The following is a 19,200-nucleotide window of genomic DNA, read 5'->3' as shown; positions in this document are numbered from 1 at the left end:
ACAGGCTTGTACGCTGTCAACAGCCTCACTGGCAGCCTGTTGGACACGAAGACAGACAGGATCATCACAGAGCTGCAGAGGCATGCTGCCAGACTCTGATTTGCATTTTGAATTACACATAAACTGATTTTTCACTTTTGTAGTGTTGTCTCAGTAGCTGCCTTCATCGTTTCCAGCAGATCTGATGCAGAGCAGTGCTGGTGCTCATGATCAATTTTTAAAAAACAAAAAAACAAAACAAAAAAAACCATTCCTCTTCTCTGCTCTAGAGCCAGGCTCAAGTTATTCTGAGGACACAGGGCAGAAAATATGAACAAAAATGACTTTCTCCTCTAAATCCAAAGCAGGGAGGCAGACGGACGGAGTCTTGGCGTGGGTGGGGGAGAAGCAAATGCCAGCAGAGAAAGAAGGAGAGAAGGAATCTAAATTCCTTCCCCAGATGTGGTTTACGAGCTGGTCTGGAAAAACCAGCGTCTGAACTGTTTTACACACTCACATAGCAGCATTGCTGCACGCACGCATTAAAAACCCGTTATGCACATAAATACACATCCAAATGACAGTGTTGCTGTCATGGAGCAGGCTGCACCGCTGCACCCACACCGCTATTTCGAGAGAGGAGAATTTCTCACAAGATTCAGGATTTTAGCATCGGATCATTGTATACGTGCATGCACATTGTCATCACTATCACACACGCACGTACTTACGCAGGCCAAAATACACCGAGGTCTAAACAGAAAGCAACCAAAACAAACACTAGACTGCAGTTCTTACTACAGCTCCAGGGAATCCCATCAGTCAATATGACATGAGGCAGGAGTGAGTGGAAGTGGGGAATGCTGTCTCACATGCTGAGTTGAGTCTGGCACCATTTACACTGATGTGAACCCGGACTGGACCACGGTCTGCAAACATGACTCAAGTAGGAGCTTTGCTGCTCGCTGGAGACACATAAAGACCTCAGTGTTCACAGCAAGCAGCCAAAAGAAAACATCCTCAACCCTTATTCAGGGTTACACACCATGAGGGTTACTGCTGGAAAACACCATCCATCCATCCATCCATCCATCCCACATCAGGTAATGGGGGGGGGGGAATGTCCAGGATGGGAATCCCAGACATCTATCTCCCAGCGTCACTCTCCAGCTCCTTCTGACGGTTCCCAAGGCGAATCCAGGCCACAAGGGAAGCACAGTCCCTGCAGTGGGCTCTGGCTCTTCCCCAGAGTCTCCTCCCAGTTGCACATGCAGAGAAACGTCCAAAGAGAGAAACCCAGGAGGCGTCCTGATCAGCTGCCATAACCACCAGGAGGAGAGCTCCTCTCTCCATCTCTAAAGGTGAGTCAAGCCATCCCACAGGGGAGGCCCATTTCAGGCACTTGTTCCCATCTCATGAATAGGCCCGTCATAAGAACAAATTCTGCTGGATGACAAATTGTCCCATTAATTATAGTAATAAACAATAATATCCATTTTTAAGTAATAAAAGGATAAGGGCATAACAATGCAAGTACATGCTCTCAAAGAGCAGTGAACTTTAATTTCTAATGAACATTTAATACTGGAACTGGAAAACATTTTAAATATCAAAATAAATAAACAACAAATAACAACAGACACCGAAATTTGTGTAAACAAAATTGCCCTTTGAAAAACGAGCTAATTGAGACCAACAACCCGGAGTGATGCTCTTTGTCATCCAGTTTTTGGTAAAAAGAGAGAAAGAGACACAAGAAAGATAAACAATCATACAAATGGAAATGATCGAGCTCGTTTTAATTGATCACGTGATTTATCGATTTATTCCTTATGGCGACAAGCTTACTAATGACCATCGGTGAGTCTCAATATACATAAATCTGTATATATTGCTTTTTGCTAACAGATTGAAGAGACCGCTATGGTTGCTATCCCACCTTCCACCCCATGATCACTTGTGAACAAGACGCCAAGATAAGGACAGCATTGACCTCAGTCCAACCTCTTCCGTTCAAGAACCAAGACCAGCCCCAGACTTTGGGACTGCTATCCTGAAAACAGGTCGGGTAAAAACCCTGACGTTCCCAAACCAGAAACCTTCCTCTACTATTGTGCCTTGAGATCCTAAGCTTAGCATTACCTGGATGAGTTTTCTCAGTGTGCGTTATCTGAGCAAGAGTAAAAAAGAAATCCTCACCATCACAAAACCTCCACAAAACAAGCTCTTAGGAATAAATATCTTAATTCAGGGATTTTATTTAAAGCAGAGTTTAACTGTCTGTCCTGTTTAAAAGTTGAAAATCCTAAAAAACTTTACTTCTCTAGACTGAAACCACTTATAAGCTCTCCTGATAAGGGTTTAAAAATTAGTGAACAGTGGTTTTAAAGTTAAGATGTGCTTTAACATTAAACATGCTTTCCCTTATTTGTGTAGTAATACACTGTGAAGCTTAAAAATAGTCCAAAGTGTTTCTACTGTGCCTATTGAACAATGCTGCTTTTAAAAAAAAAAAAACACTTTAAGTTATTAAACAACAATCGTTTTTTTCAGTGTAAAAAGAGGGAAAAAAGACGAGCTTTCTGAAAGCATCGGAGTGCTAAAAATATCGAAATCCCCAAAGATCACAAGGCAACAGTATGAAATGTTGATTTTAACGGTTAATAATGGTCGCAAGTTTTAACACTACAGACCCGTTAAAATGTTTTATAACTGTGTTGCCTGGAAGCACATCTGTCTCCAGCTGTCAGTCAGGCAGTCCATCACAGAGACACACAGGACAACCAGCATGCACACACTCCAGGGCATTTTAGAGAGGCTAGCTAGCTGATTGTGTCTCAATGAGAAGTGTCGTTGTCTTGAATCCTAAATGTGTGGGTTCAGATCCAGCCTCCTACCGTCACGTGTTGGTGTGTCTCTGGGCAAGGGACTTCCAACCAAGTGGCCTGATCTGCATGTATGGGTATGAATGTGTAGTGATTTTTGTCAATGGGGCTCTAATGTAAAGCACTTTGAGTGGTTGGTGTAGCTAGAAATACCCGTTCAACCCAACAGTGATGTTTTGGACTGTGGGAGAAATCCAGACAGAACCAGGCGTGCACAGAAAGAACAGAAAAAGAATTCGGACTCAGGTCCTTCTACCGTTTTACCACAATGCAACTTCGAATTATTATTATTATTTTTTTTTTTTTGTAAAATTACATTGAAAACTTTGTTTCCCAAAGTCAAAGATGATTGATTATGACAAACTTCTTGAATCCCTTTTCACCCAAGCCTTCAATAAAAAATAATAAGAGCAGAACTGTTTTCATTAACCAGCATAACAACCTCAAACACAACCAAATCTGAACCTGAAGAGAGCTTTAAAAGGGAAAGGTAGCAGAAACTATCAGCAAACAAGCACAGCTTTTAGGTAGTACAATAAGCACAGAGTAGACATTTCTACCAAAGCTTTTCTAGAGCTAAGAGACACTCATAAAAACAGGAAAAGTCCTAAAGAATTGGTTTTATTTCGCACAGCCTGAGAGCAAAATGATCTATAACTTTTCTGTAAAGGATCGAGGGGAGTCCATGACATATTACATAGGTCATGGTGTTTATTGTTTTTCTCCTAGAAGTCAATGTCTTAATTTACAGATCCACTCCAATTTGTAAACCCTGCTTAAAAAAAAAAAGCAGAGTGCAAAGTTAAGCTGAAAGTTGACTGAGAAAATCTACTTTAAGCAGGACATATCAAGTGAAGGAGTTCTCATCAATAGAGTTGCCTAACCTTTAAAGATTCATTAAAAAGTGAAACTATGACCGTCACCCTATGCAAAACCAATCAGTGCATAAATGTTGATATTTCAACAAACACTAGGAGTAACGATGCAGAGAGAAACTGCCTAGCAACAAGAATTGATCAACTGTCAGCTGTGGCTGGCCAAGAACTCAAAAAGCTGATCTCTATCAATAAATGAAAGCTCCACAATAGGTGCAACCAGATGACGCTAAAACATCTCTTTTATGTGGATTCTGCTACTGTGTGAAGACTCAAAGCTAACAATTTTCAGGTGTTTAAAAAATGCACTTTAGTAAAGCCATTTTAAAATGTATTTTCTAAAGCATGTCGTGAGGAGTCTGTGGTTCATTCACGCGGTGACCGAGTGAAAACATGCAACAGGGATGCCGAACAGAGAACATATAATTTGCTCTGTTTCATCTTTTTGAGCTTTCAGCCCCTGTCTGTTAATGAGCATCCAAGATTTAGAAAAAGCAGCAGCATTTTGGAGCTAAATCAAGGAACTTCCTTCAGCTAAACACAGAGAGCAGATCTGGCAATGCCAATATCGCAATCTAAAGATATTGGGAATTCAAATTATTCTCCTTTTGTTTCAATATAACAATAAAAACCTGGATTGATAATTGCATACTTCCAACAAACTTTGGGGGAGAGGAGGGTTGCACCCTGGACAGCTCACCTGTCCATTACAGGCCTCTGCTCTCAACAGAAGCTATACACAATGTTAACATTTTAATTGGTGACTGGATGAAGGCAGGTCTTCTGATCCGATTTGTTGCCGACAAGCAGGACATATCAACAAATAAACATTGACATTGATAGAGTTGATGTTTTTATGCAGCTCAAGCAGAAAGAACTGGTGCTAAACCAGTTTAGCTCCAGTTTAGCTTTGAAACTAATACTATAAAAAAAAAAAGAAAAGCAAGAGGAAGCTGTAATCAAAAGGCCCTACGCCACAATAAGAATTACTGATGCTCACAGCAGAGGGAAGAAAAACCATTTCAGACAAGGTTTCTTAAAATGAATAAATAAATCAAATGTTTAATTGCTTGAGGCACAAGTTTTACTCTTCAGATTCAAGGCTACAGAGTACTCAGAACTTTTATTTCCTTTTAAGAAAACTTCGGTTTTTAACAGCAGATTTCTTTTTTAAGTTGCAGAAAGTATCCATCAGTCTTTCTGTGGCGAACATTATTTTCCTCTGTGGTAGATCTCCACATCTTAAATGCAAAGCCTTTTTGGCAGCCTGAAGTCTCGGATGTCACAGCCTCCATGATTTAAGTCTTCCCCTAAACAGTTCTCCAAACAAATCCAGCTCACTGTACGACCGCACATTGGGAAGGGTTACATCAGTCTGTAACAATGATACATAAATAAAGCAGCCAAGATGATCAGCTTGATGGATCACCCATCTCAGGGGTGTCTTTCATACCCCTCTAGAAAGGATGAAAACCACTCGCTTCCAGGAAGAAATCGCTGCAAAGAAAAAAAAAAGAACCCTAAACCACCGCTGTGGTCGCTTCGATGGCTTCTGGGTTTGACAGAAATAACAGCAGATATTAGGTCCAGCCTGATCTCTCAGAGTGCCCACATGACCCACTTTGGTCCTCATGCCAGCCGAGTGACTCGCCCCCTGTGGCATGTGTGAAAGCCACCCTGGCCATCATGTGACTGCGAACAATGACAGGAAGAAAGACACCGATGCAAACCACAATGAGACACACACACACACACACACACACACACACACATACACACCCCCAGGTTCACAGATCAAAAACACATACTTTGAAGATTTGCTGCCTTTTACCACCATTACCCCGTATGACAGCAGAGTGGTATTAAGCATTAGTCCAGGCTATTACTACGTAAACTACTTAGCCAGGTCATGGCTCCTTCTCCTCCCTCCCTGCTCAGCTGCCCTAAGAAGTGTTTAGTACAGTTACTGGCAGGCCCAGAGAGTTTATGTAAGCCTGACCCTTCCTCGGGCCTCCCTCACTTACTTAGCCTGAGCCTCACTGTCTCCTCTCTCCTACACACACACACACACACACACAAACACACTCACACACATCAGCTAGCCTCAAACAGCAGGCTGATTGTGAGAGGCCAGACTCGCTGCATAAATAGCTTTATTATGCTCTCAGAACTGCCAGAGCTAACCAGCTTCGCTCTCAAACAGCATAAGGTCGAGCGAGGAGGGCCACGCAACATTTTGTCTAATGATGAAACACCGATAATGGAACACAGATGGACAGAGAGACGGTGCATGATGCAAACGTACAGACAAAACTGAGGAAGAAAAGAGTGTTAGCGGGAAAAAAAACCGGAGAGAGTGAGGCAGAGGGAGGGGGGGAGGGATGGCAGCAGAAACACAACCTTTTAAGGCTGCATACCCAGCAGCTCAGTGCCTGAGGTGGACTCGCAAATAGCTCATACACACATGGAGACAAATGCATGCACACACACATTTACAGATTCAGATGCACACCAAATGGCTTTTTTTTTTTTATTTGCACAAGCTGGTGATTTTTTTTTTTTTCCCCCCATCTTTCTTTTTCATGTGAGAGAACCAGCACAGTCTGTGGCTGCAGATGAGTATCTTAATGAGATGCAGAACACTGTCTTTTCATTTATCTGCTTTACTCTTTTAATACAGGGCTGAAATGTTTCCAACAGGATGCAATCTTAGCTTGGAGGAAAAAAAAGAGGTGGGCCCAGTCTTCTTCTGGTGTTCGAAAGCAGAGCCTGCCTGATACATAAGCAAACTAAGCAGCTGTCACCGAAGTCAGGCGTACAAATGTAAATATTTACTGTGTTATGTAGCAACTGCAGTTCTCATCTCTATTTTTAAAAGGTTGTATGTAAAATCTATTTAGTCACATTTTTTTTGAGTAAAATATTTTGGATTTGAAGCAACTCAGCACTTTCACCATCTTACTTTTCAACTTGGTATAGCCACCTTAACTACAGAAATACAAAGAACCTGCTGAAGGCACGCTGATGAGAACCAAATTTATGATCCCAAAATCTGATTTCTCTTTGAGAACAATAACATATAGGAACAGGTAGGAAAAAACAGCATTCAGAATATTTTTATATCCTTTATACCGATATTGTCCCTAGAGTAATTTAAAAGAAGAGATGATGTCAAGCTAAAAAACATGTTTCCCTCATATTTCAAAGTCAAAAGATTAGAAAGTTAATCTATCTTTTGTAAAGCCTTGGAACCCATGTTTGCAATTAGCAGAGTTAGCTCAGCTGGCATTAACATTAGGGTGGCCTCCATGTGTATTTCCTGGAGCAGTGGCTCCAAAGGTTGAGATTGAGATCCCAGTAGGTGAAAAGAATCAACAAATGGGCTCTAAAAATTCACTTCAGAAAAAAATTGTTTGGGGAAGAAAAAAAGATGCCTCGTGATAAAGTGATTACCCCCTAAATAAATCAAGAATTAACTGTAAATAACTTGTTTTTGTTTTTAAAAAAACAAAACAAAAAAAAACCAACCTGGGTTTAATTCACAAGGCCCAGTTACTGCTAGATCTGGGCAATTAGGAAGTCATGAAAACATAAGAGAAATCTAAAAGATCTAAAAAGTAGCACATTATGGCCCAATTCTGAAAAAAAAGATGAGAAACTAGCTGACATATACTAGTCTGAAAAGAGTTAAAAAGTGATTTCTAAGTTTTTGGGACTCCACAGGACCACAGTAAGTCATTCTCAACACATGGAGAAGTCATGAAACAGTGGGGAACCTTCCCCACTAGTGGCTGGAAAGAACACCAAGACTTGTCTCACATTTGCTAAAAGCATCTTGATAAGTGTACACTGTGCATATTGCATTACATGTTAGTACACTGATGAGACGAAGGCAAAACCTCTGGATGGTGCGTGTTCTGTTCATCCGGCATAAAACTAACGCAGCATTTCAGAAAAAGAGCATCTCAATGAGAGCAAAACATGGTGGCGGAGGTATTATTGTCAGGGGCTGCTTTGAATCCTCATCTCTATAAGAAAATCCTGAAGAGGATTTTCTGGCCATTAGTTTGAGACCTTGCCCTAGTCAAAGTCCAGACTTCCATCTGAATGAGATGGTAAAAAAAAAACCTTCCAATGTGGCTGAATTAAAATCAGTGAAGTGGATCAAAACTCGTCCACAGCGATGCAAAATAACTCAAATGAGACCTGAGCAGATATGAGCTGCGAGGTGTAGAGATGCAGTTACTTTCTCACATGAGGCCATGTTGGTTTCTGTAGTTTTGCTCCCTTACAAAACCAAAACCTTCTTCTTGCATTTACTTTTTTGTTTGACGTCAACATTTGTTTAGTGATCTGAAACATTTAAGCTACAACAAAAAAGCCAAACAAGCTAACTCTGTAAGGGGGGCAAATACCTTTCGCAGGACTGGATTGCTACTAGAGGTACAGTGCATTAATGTTTGAACATGGATGATATAAAGGGGATATTAGGTGGGCTCTGATGATTTATGGTTGTTTGAAGGGGCCCCAAATCAAATTCAGCTTAAGGTCCCGGACAGCCTTGGACAGGCTCGGATCACAAATCAAACAAGCGGAGAAGCAAGTTTCTCAGTTAGATGACCGGCAAGGTGAAAGAAGCCATCAAACAGATTATTCTAAAGATCATGACTCCTAGAACAAACGCTCCCATCTCCGCTTGCTCAACATGGATGGCACATGAATGAGCTCGACTGTAAGGTGGCAGGAAGGACGACCATAAAACTCCACATGTGGGGCAGCCATAATTGAAAATGATGGTCCTTGGAGTTGGCTCATGAGGAGATGCACACACACACACATACTGAGACACACACACACACACAGATCCCCAGGAAAAACCATATGCCAGGTAGCAAGAAACCCACCCTCACCTAACTACACCCTGCACAAGCAGATGAATGTTAAACCATTTTAACTGCAGCAGAAGCCACAAAATGGCTGTCAGCAAAAAAAAAAAAAAAACATCTCCCCTACTCTCCCACTGTCTTCCTCCTTCCCCTCACCTCACCCCCCACTCCCCACCTCCGTTCTCTCCCTCTCTTCTCCCTCTGCTACCACTTTCTGTCGCCCTCCACCTCACTCCCTCTCCCACCCCCCCACTTCACTCCCTCTTTCTCTCAGAGCGCTCTGCCAAAAGGTGCTCCAGTGCCGATATTCTGTTCACAGAGACTGCCAACAGTTAGATTTGTCCTTGGATCCCGTTCACATTCCCTCCCTCCCCATTCCTCTCCCTGTGATCCTATTTCGACCCGAGGTCCTCATCCCAGAAGGGGATACACCTAATCGATTTCTCATGCTTAAATTTAAAGGTGGCACAGGCATCTTGTTACCTAATAGGGAGTAACAACAGCCAGCTTGGTAGTTTTTATGCCCGGGAGAAAAAAAAAAAAAAAGATGAAATTGCTGCCTTGTTTTGAGTGGGAGAGGGGAGCTGAAAGTGCTAACGAGACAGGATCGATAAAATTACCTCTATTATCCATCCTTCAACATGGTCATGCACTGCTTGCCCTTTATCACCCACATGAGCTCACTTCCACAACTTCACTCCCACATGTTCGGGAGAGCTGACCGAACGTCAGCTCTGCTGCCTCCACCCTCCAGCTGCGCTCGTCTTCAGGTGGACCTGGACCGGACTGGAGTTTTTAAAAAGGCTGATATTCTCCTTCACCAACGGCACAACACCAGTACGTGCATTCACTCATTTCTATTCTACTTTCTCGTACCCGGAAAATAGAAAACCCGACCAGGTATTGATCCAGGGAGCACAAACTGGAAGAAACGTGCATGTTCTAGCAATTCTGCACCGAGGTGGAAGGCATTTATGCTATGATGTATCTGTTGTGCACTCATCTTTAGGCTCATTTCACAGGTTTTCAATGAATTAGCACTGCAGACTGAGACGGCCACTGAAGACGGATGATTTTGTGTCTGGTTAAAAGTGATGACTTTTCAGATCACTGTCTCGTTAAGATACCAAATCTTAACAGAACCCAGCAGCTTTTTAACTTTAAACGATTTGGTATATCAAAGAATTTACAATGTATTTCATTTTAACAATGCCCCACAATGTTGGGAAGAAAAACAGCCCCACAGCATTCGCTAGCCTTCAAGCCTACTTTTCTCTGGGAGTCCCGATAGTTTCTGTCATGTAGGGAGGAGGCGAAGGGGCCAAAGCTCCAACAAAGTGATGTTTTAATAGTGGAAACTACAGAACGAAACAGATTTATTACAAGAATACATGAGGGTTTGGATTCTGGGACTTTTGGACTCGTTTATGCAACTCCAACAGAACAAATAGTAAATCCAACAACCAGAAGGAACTTAATGTTATTTTACAGCCTGAAGACGTCAGAAACATCTGTGGGGTTTTTATGCTCCACATAATGTGATGCTGTGCAATGAACCGTCAACGATAAATGAAGATGAAGGAAGTAGGAGAAGCATCTGATTAAAGCGCAGAGTTTGATTAGTGATGTGGACATTTCCTTGGTCCAAAGACCCACAAACATCAAAGTTCTGCTCAATAGATGCCAAGCAGAACCCTGAATCCCATTTCCTAGTGTCACCTCTGACCCTTCACACTGAACTCAGGTAAAGAGACATTTTCTACTGAGATGTCTGGCGCTCCTCGTAGTAAGAAACTAAAAATGAACAGATTTCAATGTAATTGAAATAGTCGAGATTGTTTCTATGATCCATTATCAATAAAACACACTATAAGGCTCATGAATTAAATAGGAGAAATTAAGCACAGTATTTTTAAATGTCCTTCAAAAAGTACTCAGGTTTACTGATCTCACCGCAAGTATTGTGAAGCATGTCAAACTTTAAAATATTGAACTTTTTTACACAAGGGTGAAAGCTGAAATTACATATAAGTAGACCTAACCAGGTTTGAAACTTGTTATTGTGACTGAAATAAGTAGAAACTAAATACACTGACATGAATCAAGCTACATCCTAGCAGTGGTTTGTGTATCTGTATTTATACTTTTGTTATTTCTCAACAAGAAAGAAAACGACATGGTATGCAGGATTCATATCGGTTTACATGTCACATACAGCCGTACGTTCAAGTACATGTAATCAGCAAGAGCTGATACTGCATCATCTGATCACTATCCTGCTAAAAGATCAAGGGGCAACAGAGGGCTTTTGAATTTATCGGCACTTTAAAGAGTCCAAGGCCACTGGAACACAAAGTGGCCCACAGCATCACAAAACCTCTACTCTGTACTTAAGAGTAGGCATCCTGTGTTTCATGCACCTGGACTGGGTGTTTGTTGGGGGGAATTTTGATCTTTGGTTGACTCTGGTTTCATTTCATTCCCCTTAATGTTACTTTTAGCCTCCAGTTGTGTGTTTCTCAGCAGTAATTTATCCTAATCGCTTCTGCAGTGTAATTAAAGGGAGCTGTGTTTTAGCTCTAGCAGGTCATGGCTGTCTGCGTGAACTGACCAAACCGAAGATCGTTTATCAGAGAACCACCTAGACAAGAGAGTCATGTTAACCCCAGAGGAGCAGCAGGTGTGGACGACTCAGGAGAGAGAATATGTTGGTATTTAGTTTAGAGTGGCATAAAAGAAAGTCATAAGAAGTCACAAGCTCAAACTTTCTAAGCTTTCAACATGCTAAATACCACGCTGAACCTCCCCCCTAAACACATCCTCCTTGTGGTGAAACATGGTGGAGGTAGCGTCATGCTGCGGGGATGCTTTTCTTTGGTTGCACTTGATGGAGTTAAAAACAGAGCCATCCGGGTAAAAAAAAAGAAAACCTGACTGAGGCTGCAAGATATTCCAGGCTAAGGACAAACTTTAACAACAAGGCTGACCAAACAGCAGTTCAGATCAAAGCATGTGTTAGGGTGGCCTAGTCAAAGTCCAAACCTAAGGTCAACCGATATTCTGCCGAGTAAAGACAAATGAGAATTCGGAACCATCTTTGCCAACTAAAAGCGATGCAAAGATGTGAAAAGACGGATTTCTGGGATCTTTCACAAAAAAACCCAAAAAAATCTCAAAATTACAACACCACAACAACACATCAAAACCCATAGAGCCCAAATCAGTTCACCCTAAAAAAGTAACAAACACCCCGTCCTCCCACCCCCCTGCACAATGTGACGGATTATCAATGTCAAATGGAGACGCAGGAGGCAGAGCCCAGCAGGAAAATATCTGATCTAGCAGCGGTTTTTGATGAGTGAGGTGAACCTTTCCTCCTGTGTTGGTAGAGAAGACCTAATCAAAGCCGCACAAGCGCCAAGGTGCTACCCAGCGATAACGAATGCTGCTTCCCTGGGTGATACAGCCTTGTTTGGGTTGCCTACGTGCGTGAATCTGCCCGCTTATTTTGTGGGCATGTGACTGCAAGCAATCTCAGCTGCGAGGAGCAGCACTCCCGCACTTAGACGAGCCGTACCTGAAGGAGCGCACGACTCTCGCTTCAGGTCTGCATGCAAAACAAGAAACACTTTCAACAGCAGCACACAGGCACGCCGACATGGACAGAAAAAGAGGTGCGTTCAGGTTCGGGAATGTGCTCAGCCAAGCGGGGCTACTTACCCATGTCTAATGTTGTCACACAGTCGGCTCTAACGTGTGAATATTTCATCAAGATCATTTACAATCCATTTAGCCAAGACACGTTTTTTACACAAGCGACGGATGGGATGACAGCCTCCCGGGGAGCTGTCAAACGGTGCCGGGGAGTAAATGTGGATGGATTTTTCTCTGACAGAAAACCCCGGGGAAAATGGCGTCAACAGCGCTTTGGAAAGAGAGGAGCGAGGGGGGAAATAGGACTTGCGGGCGATCCGATGAGAATCAAGGTTGCAAAAAAAAAAATAGAGATTAAGAAAAAAAAAGAAAGAAGAAGAAGAATCCAGCAGGAAACTTGGCGGTCGTGTCCAGGTTTTGCCAGAAAGGAGAACCGATCGGGGTCTCCTGCAGGCGGGAGCAGCCGGAGAGCCGCAGCGGTGCAGAGAGCGTGTCCCGGTGCCTTGCGGGATCGCTGGTGAGTCGGCGCTGAGATCCCTCGCAAATCCGCTACTCGGCTGGAAGGAGGGGAGGAGGAGGAAGAGGAGGAGAGGAAGAAGAAGAAGGAGAAGAAGGAGGAGGATGGGGAGCAGCTCTGTTACTGCAGTCAAAACAAGCAGTCCGCATCCGACTACAAGCCAAAAATCCAAACGAGGGGGGAAAAGATTTTCTGCGACAACAGAGCGCGCTTTGAGCCGAGTCCGTGCAGCGGAGGACCGGGGAGCTGAGGCTGCACACGGCGGGTTAGCTCGCTTCAGGTCGCCGGCTGCACTGGATCAAGGCTTTCTCTCGCTCTCTGAGCCTGTGTGCCTCTCTCTCGCTTTGCTTTTCCAATCGGTGAATGTCAGGTCCCGGAGCCTGGTGTCTGGTAATGATCTCACCCAGCAGACTGGAAGCTCTGGCCAAGCTGAGCCGACCAGAGGAGAGGAGGAGGAGGAAGAAGGGGAAGAGGAGGAGCGTGATCGCCTCCTTCTGGCTGCAAAGAGCCTCTGCACGTCCCTCGTTTCTCGTTTCCACCTGCTTTCCACCAGTTTTCTCCAAGGGGGACAGCTTATAGAGACATTCTGATAGTTTAATGTAATGGAAATGAGAGGTGGGGCTCAAGCTTTTCTCTGCAGACGCACAACATGGATCTGCAGAAAGGCTCTGAGTAAGTGCTGGTAATAGAAAAAATATTACTTCAGCTGGTTAATATATATGCATAAAAATAGCAGAGTAAGGAAGTAAAAAAACGTACGTTTAAAGGAGTGATTATGAAAAATATTCTGGCTTTGAATTTGATAAATTGACAGAAAATAGCTCAGATCAATCAATCAAATCAAACTTTATTTGTATAGCACATTTCAGCAACAAGGCATTTCAAAGTGCTTTACATCAAATGAAACACAAAAACACAATGCAACATGGAATCAACAATAAAAACACAACATCAAGTCAGATTCCATCAATCAATCAAACTTTATGTGTATGACGCATGAAACAATTTGATAATGCCAAATAAGTAAATCTTCACAAAAAGAAAACAGTCAGTAATTTAGTAAATTTATTAAACTCTTTTTAGAGTTTAATAACTCTTGAAAAGAATTATTTTTAAGAGTGAGAGAAAATACTTATGAGTATTTTTCTCTCGGGCTGCACAGTGGCGCAGTTGGTAGAGCTGTTGCCTTGCAGCAAGAAGGTCCTGGGTTTGATTCCCGGCCGGGGATCTTTCTGCATGGAGTTTGCATGTTCTCCCTGTGCATGGTGGGTTCTCTCCGGGTTCTCCGGCTTCCTCCCACAGTCCAAAAACATGACTGTCAGGTTAATTGGTTTCTCTAAATTCTCCCTAGGTGTGTGTGAGTGTGTTGTTCGTCTTGTATGTCTTTGTGTTGCCCTGCGACAGACTGGCGACCTGTCCAGGGTGAACCCCGCATCTCGCCCGGGACGCAGCTGGAGATAGGAACCAGCAACCCTCCTGACCCCATTAGGGAAGAAGGGTGTTCAGATAATGGATGGATGGATGGATTTTCTCTCACTACTACCATAAATCTAAATGTACGTTATATGAACGTTATGAACTTTGGAGGAGAAAGGGGCCCATAGCATTACAGAACCTCCACTATACTTAACAATGGTCATTTGTTGCTGAAGAGCAAAATCAGTGATTGAACTAAATCCTGTTTTACTTCTTACCCCTGATCCTCGTCCATCAACCCAATCTTTCTAATATGTACAGCTTTATAGCTGATAAAAACATATTTTAAGGAGTTAATGGGTAGATGCTGAAAATATAGTGCAAAGTTGAATTGCAAAAATGTTGAAGACATTCTCATTCAGCCTTCTGGTTCTCATCTTTTCCTGGGACTTGTTGATTAAAATGCTAAATCATATTTTGCTGACAGCACAACAGCATATCCTGGACAGAAGAGAGTCCAGAAACCATCCTGCAGTTCAGAGCAGATTAAACATCACAAAGCAAAATGGACCACCACTGGTCTACAGTGGTCTTATAAAGTGATAATAGACTCAAATCTTTGGAGAAAATTCTCTCACCTCCAAACAAATACAAACAGGATTAATAAATGGTTCAACTTTACCTCCTTCAAGGAGACCACAAAACAGACTTTTGATGAGTGATAACAAATCTTACTATCTATGTGTGCGTACCTGAAGGGGACGTTTTGACTTTAACACCTCCTGCAAACGGATGAGTTAACCTAAAAATAAAATGATTCCTTTTGTCTTAACAGGAAATAGTTTGCACACGTGGGATGACGTGCAGAGATGAGACCTGACAGCATCAGTACACTTCCTTCCAATTTATCTTCTGTGCCCAGTAAGACAGAAGCTGCAACATCTCACATCGCCCACACGTTTTATTCAGAGTAAAACAAGGTGGGCGTTCGCGTGGGGCCGAGCTGGTGAATGGAGGGAGACTTAAGAGGCTCTGTTGATGTGTGGGTGTTGTGTGCATGCATGTGAGTGCCGGTGGTTTCCCCTTAATATTTCAGAATAAAAAAGGAGGACGGAAAACTGTTCCGTCGCTATCAGAGCTTCGGTTTGTATCACGGACCCATGCAAAACCTGACCTTCCATGCATTGGAAACCTACTTTAGCACTGACAAGCCATGCAAATGACCTCACACGACCTTTTCCCCTTGGTGAGCCACAGTAACAAGCAGTTCCTCAGCCCAGCCCTGCGCATGCATGCGTGTGTTTGTGCAGAACGCCCACAGTGAGATGTTTCATTAGGGTGGAGGCTCTTTGAAGTCAGTAGTAGGTAAACACTCAACTCCAAGCTTGTAGTTAAAAATCTGCAGTGCTATCAGCAGCCCGTGTGCTGATACTTTTCACTTCCCCTGCTGAGATACACCAGATTCACAAACCTTGTGTTTTGTGTGCTTAGATGGATGCAGTCTCTGATTCAAAGGAAGTGTTTTCACAGCAGTGTCACAGCTTTTTACAAATGTCACTAAATGATCTATTTATAAACGTGTGACCGGTTTTGAATCCCTATAGATACTTATTTCACTTCCTTTTTAATGAATTATGCTTGTTATGTCTGTTAGATATATACCATTAAATGGCATATATCTAACATTTCTCCACATTTCTATATTGCATCAGAGCCTCACCCTGAAACAGTGAAATGGTAGTGAAAGCCTCGTGACGTGTGGATGCTGTTCTTCAGCTGGTGAATGGAGCTCAATATTAGGCAATGCTGCAAGAAGAACAACAAACCTAAATGTGCAGGAAGAGCAACAATGGAGTGGTTCAGATTAAAGCTCATCCTAGATTTAGAAGTGACCCAGTAAAGGTCCACTCCTAGTCAATTGGGCATCAATGGCATGACATGAAAACTGTACTGACCCCAGTACAGCTCTGAGTTTGAGCTATTCTACAAAGAAGAAAGGCAACATTTTCCTTCCTGTGGAAGTGCAAAACTGGTAGAAACATACCCCAAAACACATGTGCAATAATTGTAACTAAATGTGCTTCTACAAAGATGACTCTGGGCACCAAATACAAGTAAAGTTCAGCCTTTTCAAAGTTTCACATGAAATAAATGTGTCCTTTGTGTTCCAATTATGTACTACTTATGTGTTTTCTGACACATATAATCCAAATAAAGTATGTTGAAGTTTGTGGTCCCAACGTAACCAGGGTATCAATACGTTTGCAAATTGCTGCATAGTGTATTATGTTCTGATCTATATGTATATTTGTGAATTTTACTACTTCTTCCACAAGAGCCTGATGTCTAAAAATAACTCTAATGATAATTTTTAAATGGCAGCATTTAAAATTGCTCCTAAGTTCTGGAGCCTTAGGGGTTCTGAAACTATTTTAATTATGTCAAATAAATTAAGTCATTTGTTCCAATATGCTCGTAAAACCAGCCACAGGGATTTAACTTCAAATTAATGCCACATTTAAATTTAGGTTGAATTTTATCATTTTGAAAACGACTCTGAAATACTGCTAGAATAGCAAATCGGGTGTGTGTGTGCGCATGTGTGTGTGCATCATCGCATGCATTGATCTGGGATGTGTGTGAAAGCACAAAGAGACCCCAGAGATCGAGGGGTCAACAGCTGCTCCCTAACAACCAATCAATGACAGTGTATCAGCAGAGATTACCCTCTCAGAAACACACACAGAGACACACGAAGACGGCCCTCTGCTCTCCAATCTGCTGCCATGGATACCGGATCCAGGAGGGCCGAGAGGGAGCCGTTTTCAGCCTAAACTGTAAATATTGAATTATGAGGAAGGCAAGGAAAGGAGCAGCATGCAGGGCAGCCTTCCTGCCTGAGCGATCCAAATATCTGGATAATCTTTTCATCTCTATTCACCGCTACAGGAAATCTGGTGCATCATTCATCACTCGTGAGGTTCAGCATAAAAAAATAAAAATTAAAAGATTCAGTCGTTCATCTAAGTGGCCTTACTCCCTCATCTCTCTTTCCGCCTTTATTTCACAAGAGGGATGCATGCAAAAAAAAAAAACTAGTTTCCTTCATTTTATGTTCAACTCATAAAAGGGAATTCAAGCATTCAAAGCACCTTATGAAAGGCTCAAGTTTTTATTTTACAACAAAGTATCAGCAGAGGGAAGGAGATGGGAAGATGAGGATGAAGTGAGGGGGAAATTACCTAACAATTAATAAATGCTCTAAGTAGGGCCGGTGGAGAAAAGCACTGGAAGGAAACACAAGTGAATGTCAATAGTAGGTTTGTGAAAAACAAGAACAGCAGAGACAGCAGGAGATGAAATAACTCTGATATTAATGACAAAGCAGCAACTCCTGACAGGACTGAAGGGGAAGGAGAGTGGACGTCCCAACCTTGAGCTGACATTGTGAGCGGGAGAGACTCGCGTTCGTTCAATCAATGAGGGGGATTTTCTCAGGGAGTCCACTAATCTCACAGGACAGCTGAGGGTTCATCAGAACCAGAGGGACCCCTGGGACCCGCAGACCACGCAGACCGCGCGGTTGTGTGTTGCAAAACAAAATGAGATGCACGCATGACTGTGCGGGTGTCAGGAGGAGCGAGGGCCATCCTGATAGAAGGACAAGTTAATGGGACGTGTGACGAGGCTGATTGCGGAGCCCTTGCTGATCTGGAGGGGTTAATGAAGTAAATGGCTTCTTGGGTCGCACACCACTGAAGGCTGTCTCTGGCTGCAGACACACAGAAACACACAAAAGGTCTCTTCTCCTTCATTTACCTTCCAAAGATAACAACGTCTACAGCCAAAAGCTGCAGCAAGCACATCGAGTGCTCTCATCATTTTAGATCCATCTTGAAGCATTGAGTAAAGGAAAATCCAGTATTGCTCAAGTAACATAAGTAGAAATCCAAACCAATAAATCTACATATTTTGTTATGACTATTGGGTTGCATAACACAGAAAATCAGCGTTAAATAAGCTTACTAAAATGCATTGAATCCTTTTAGGAGAGAAAACTTGCAGAGATATTCTTTATGGAGAAGCTAGTGACATGGATATCTCAAGTGTAATACTCATCATCTCCATTTGTGTTTCTTAAATAAACTTTCACCTGAATTCAAAATATTCTAGCAGCATTATTTACTTTCTCTGAAATCATTTGAGAGTCTCATCGCTACTCTGTTTGAACTCAATGTCTTGCTGAAAAGTCCAACCTTATTTCATTGTAAGAATATAATCAAGTATGTCTCACGGTTCGCAATGCTATTTAAAAAGTGTAATTTAAGCCTCGCCTGATATTCTTCCAGTATTTAACGGACTTCTGTTCTACAGCAAAATGCTTTTTCTTCTTCAGTGGAGTGTTGTGCTGAGTGAGAATAGAGGCTATTGTTGTTGAATGCATTACTTATCGTTTTTAAAAGAGAAACTAATCCTACTAATTCAAAGTGCTTCTGAAGCTCTCCACAGCTGATCTTTGACTCTTGGAAAAATCTATATATTCTACAACAATACAGATGTAAAGTTCCCAAGAGAGAGCCCTTTACTTTCACCCAGCATGAAATGTTTCTTATCAAATACTTTGAAAATGAAAAACATTTCTAGAGGCAATCATTTAAGACTAAACCAGCAGGTTTCAGCAGGGTTTTTTTGTTGATTTTTGTACCTTCTCGACCCTCCTTTTCATCTTGTTTGTATAATTCTTAATGTCAATCCAGGTTATTGGACATTTCCTCTCTTTTGTATATGTGTGTTGTTACCAACATGTGGTGCGAAGGGCATGTAAAAAGCCCCATTAGAAATATATTTGCTGAGAAAACCTTGAAGTTTTCCGTTCTTATTTGCCCCAGTGTGTTCTCCTGTCACTTCTCTTTGCTTCTGCAACAACAACAAAAAAGACGACTAAGCCTCCGTGACTTATTGGACAAACCGCAAGCTATTCAGAGCAG

The 19,200-nt window shown here is 42.3% G+C and overlaps 1 protein-coding gene across 1 annotated transcript in view; it reads right to left on the bottom strand.

Annotated features, from left to right (window-relative positions):
* Nucleotides 1–13,082, bottom strand: part of setbp1 (SET binding protein 1) — a 51,618-nt gene extending 38,536 nt beyond the window's left edge. Inside the window, exon 1 of the mRNA XM_044110931.1 lies at nucleotides 12,346–13,082. The gene's annotated coding sequence lies outside the window, so the exon portion shown is untranslated. The remainder of the gene's footprint in view (nucleotides 1–12,345) is intronic.
* Nucleotides 13,083–19,200: the final 6,118 nt, after the last annotated feature.

This window comes from Gambusia affinis, linkage group LG03 (assembly GCF_019740435.1).
Source record: "Gambusia affinis linkage group LG03, SWU_Gaff_1.0, whole genome shotgun sequence".
Lineage (NCBI taxonomy): Eukaryota > Metazoa > Chordata > Actinopteri > Cyprinodontiformes > Poeciliidae > Gambusia > Gambusia affinis.
Note: the sequence above shows the minus strand (reverse complement) of the source record. Positions and strands in the feature narration are given on the sequence as shown.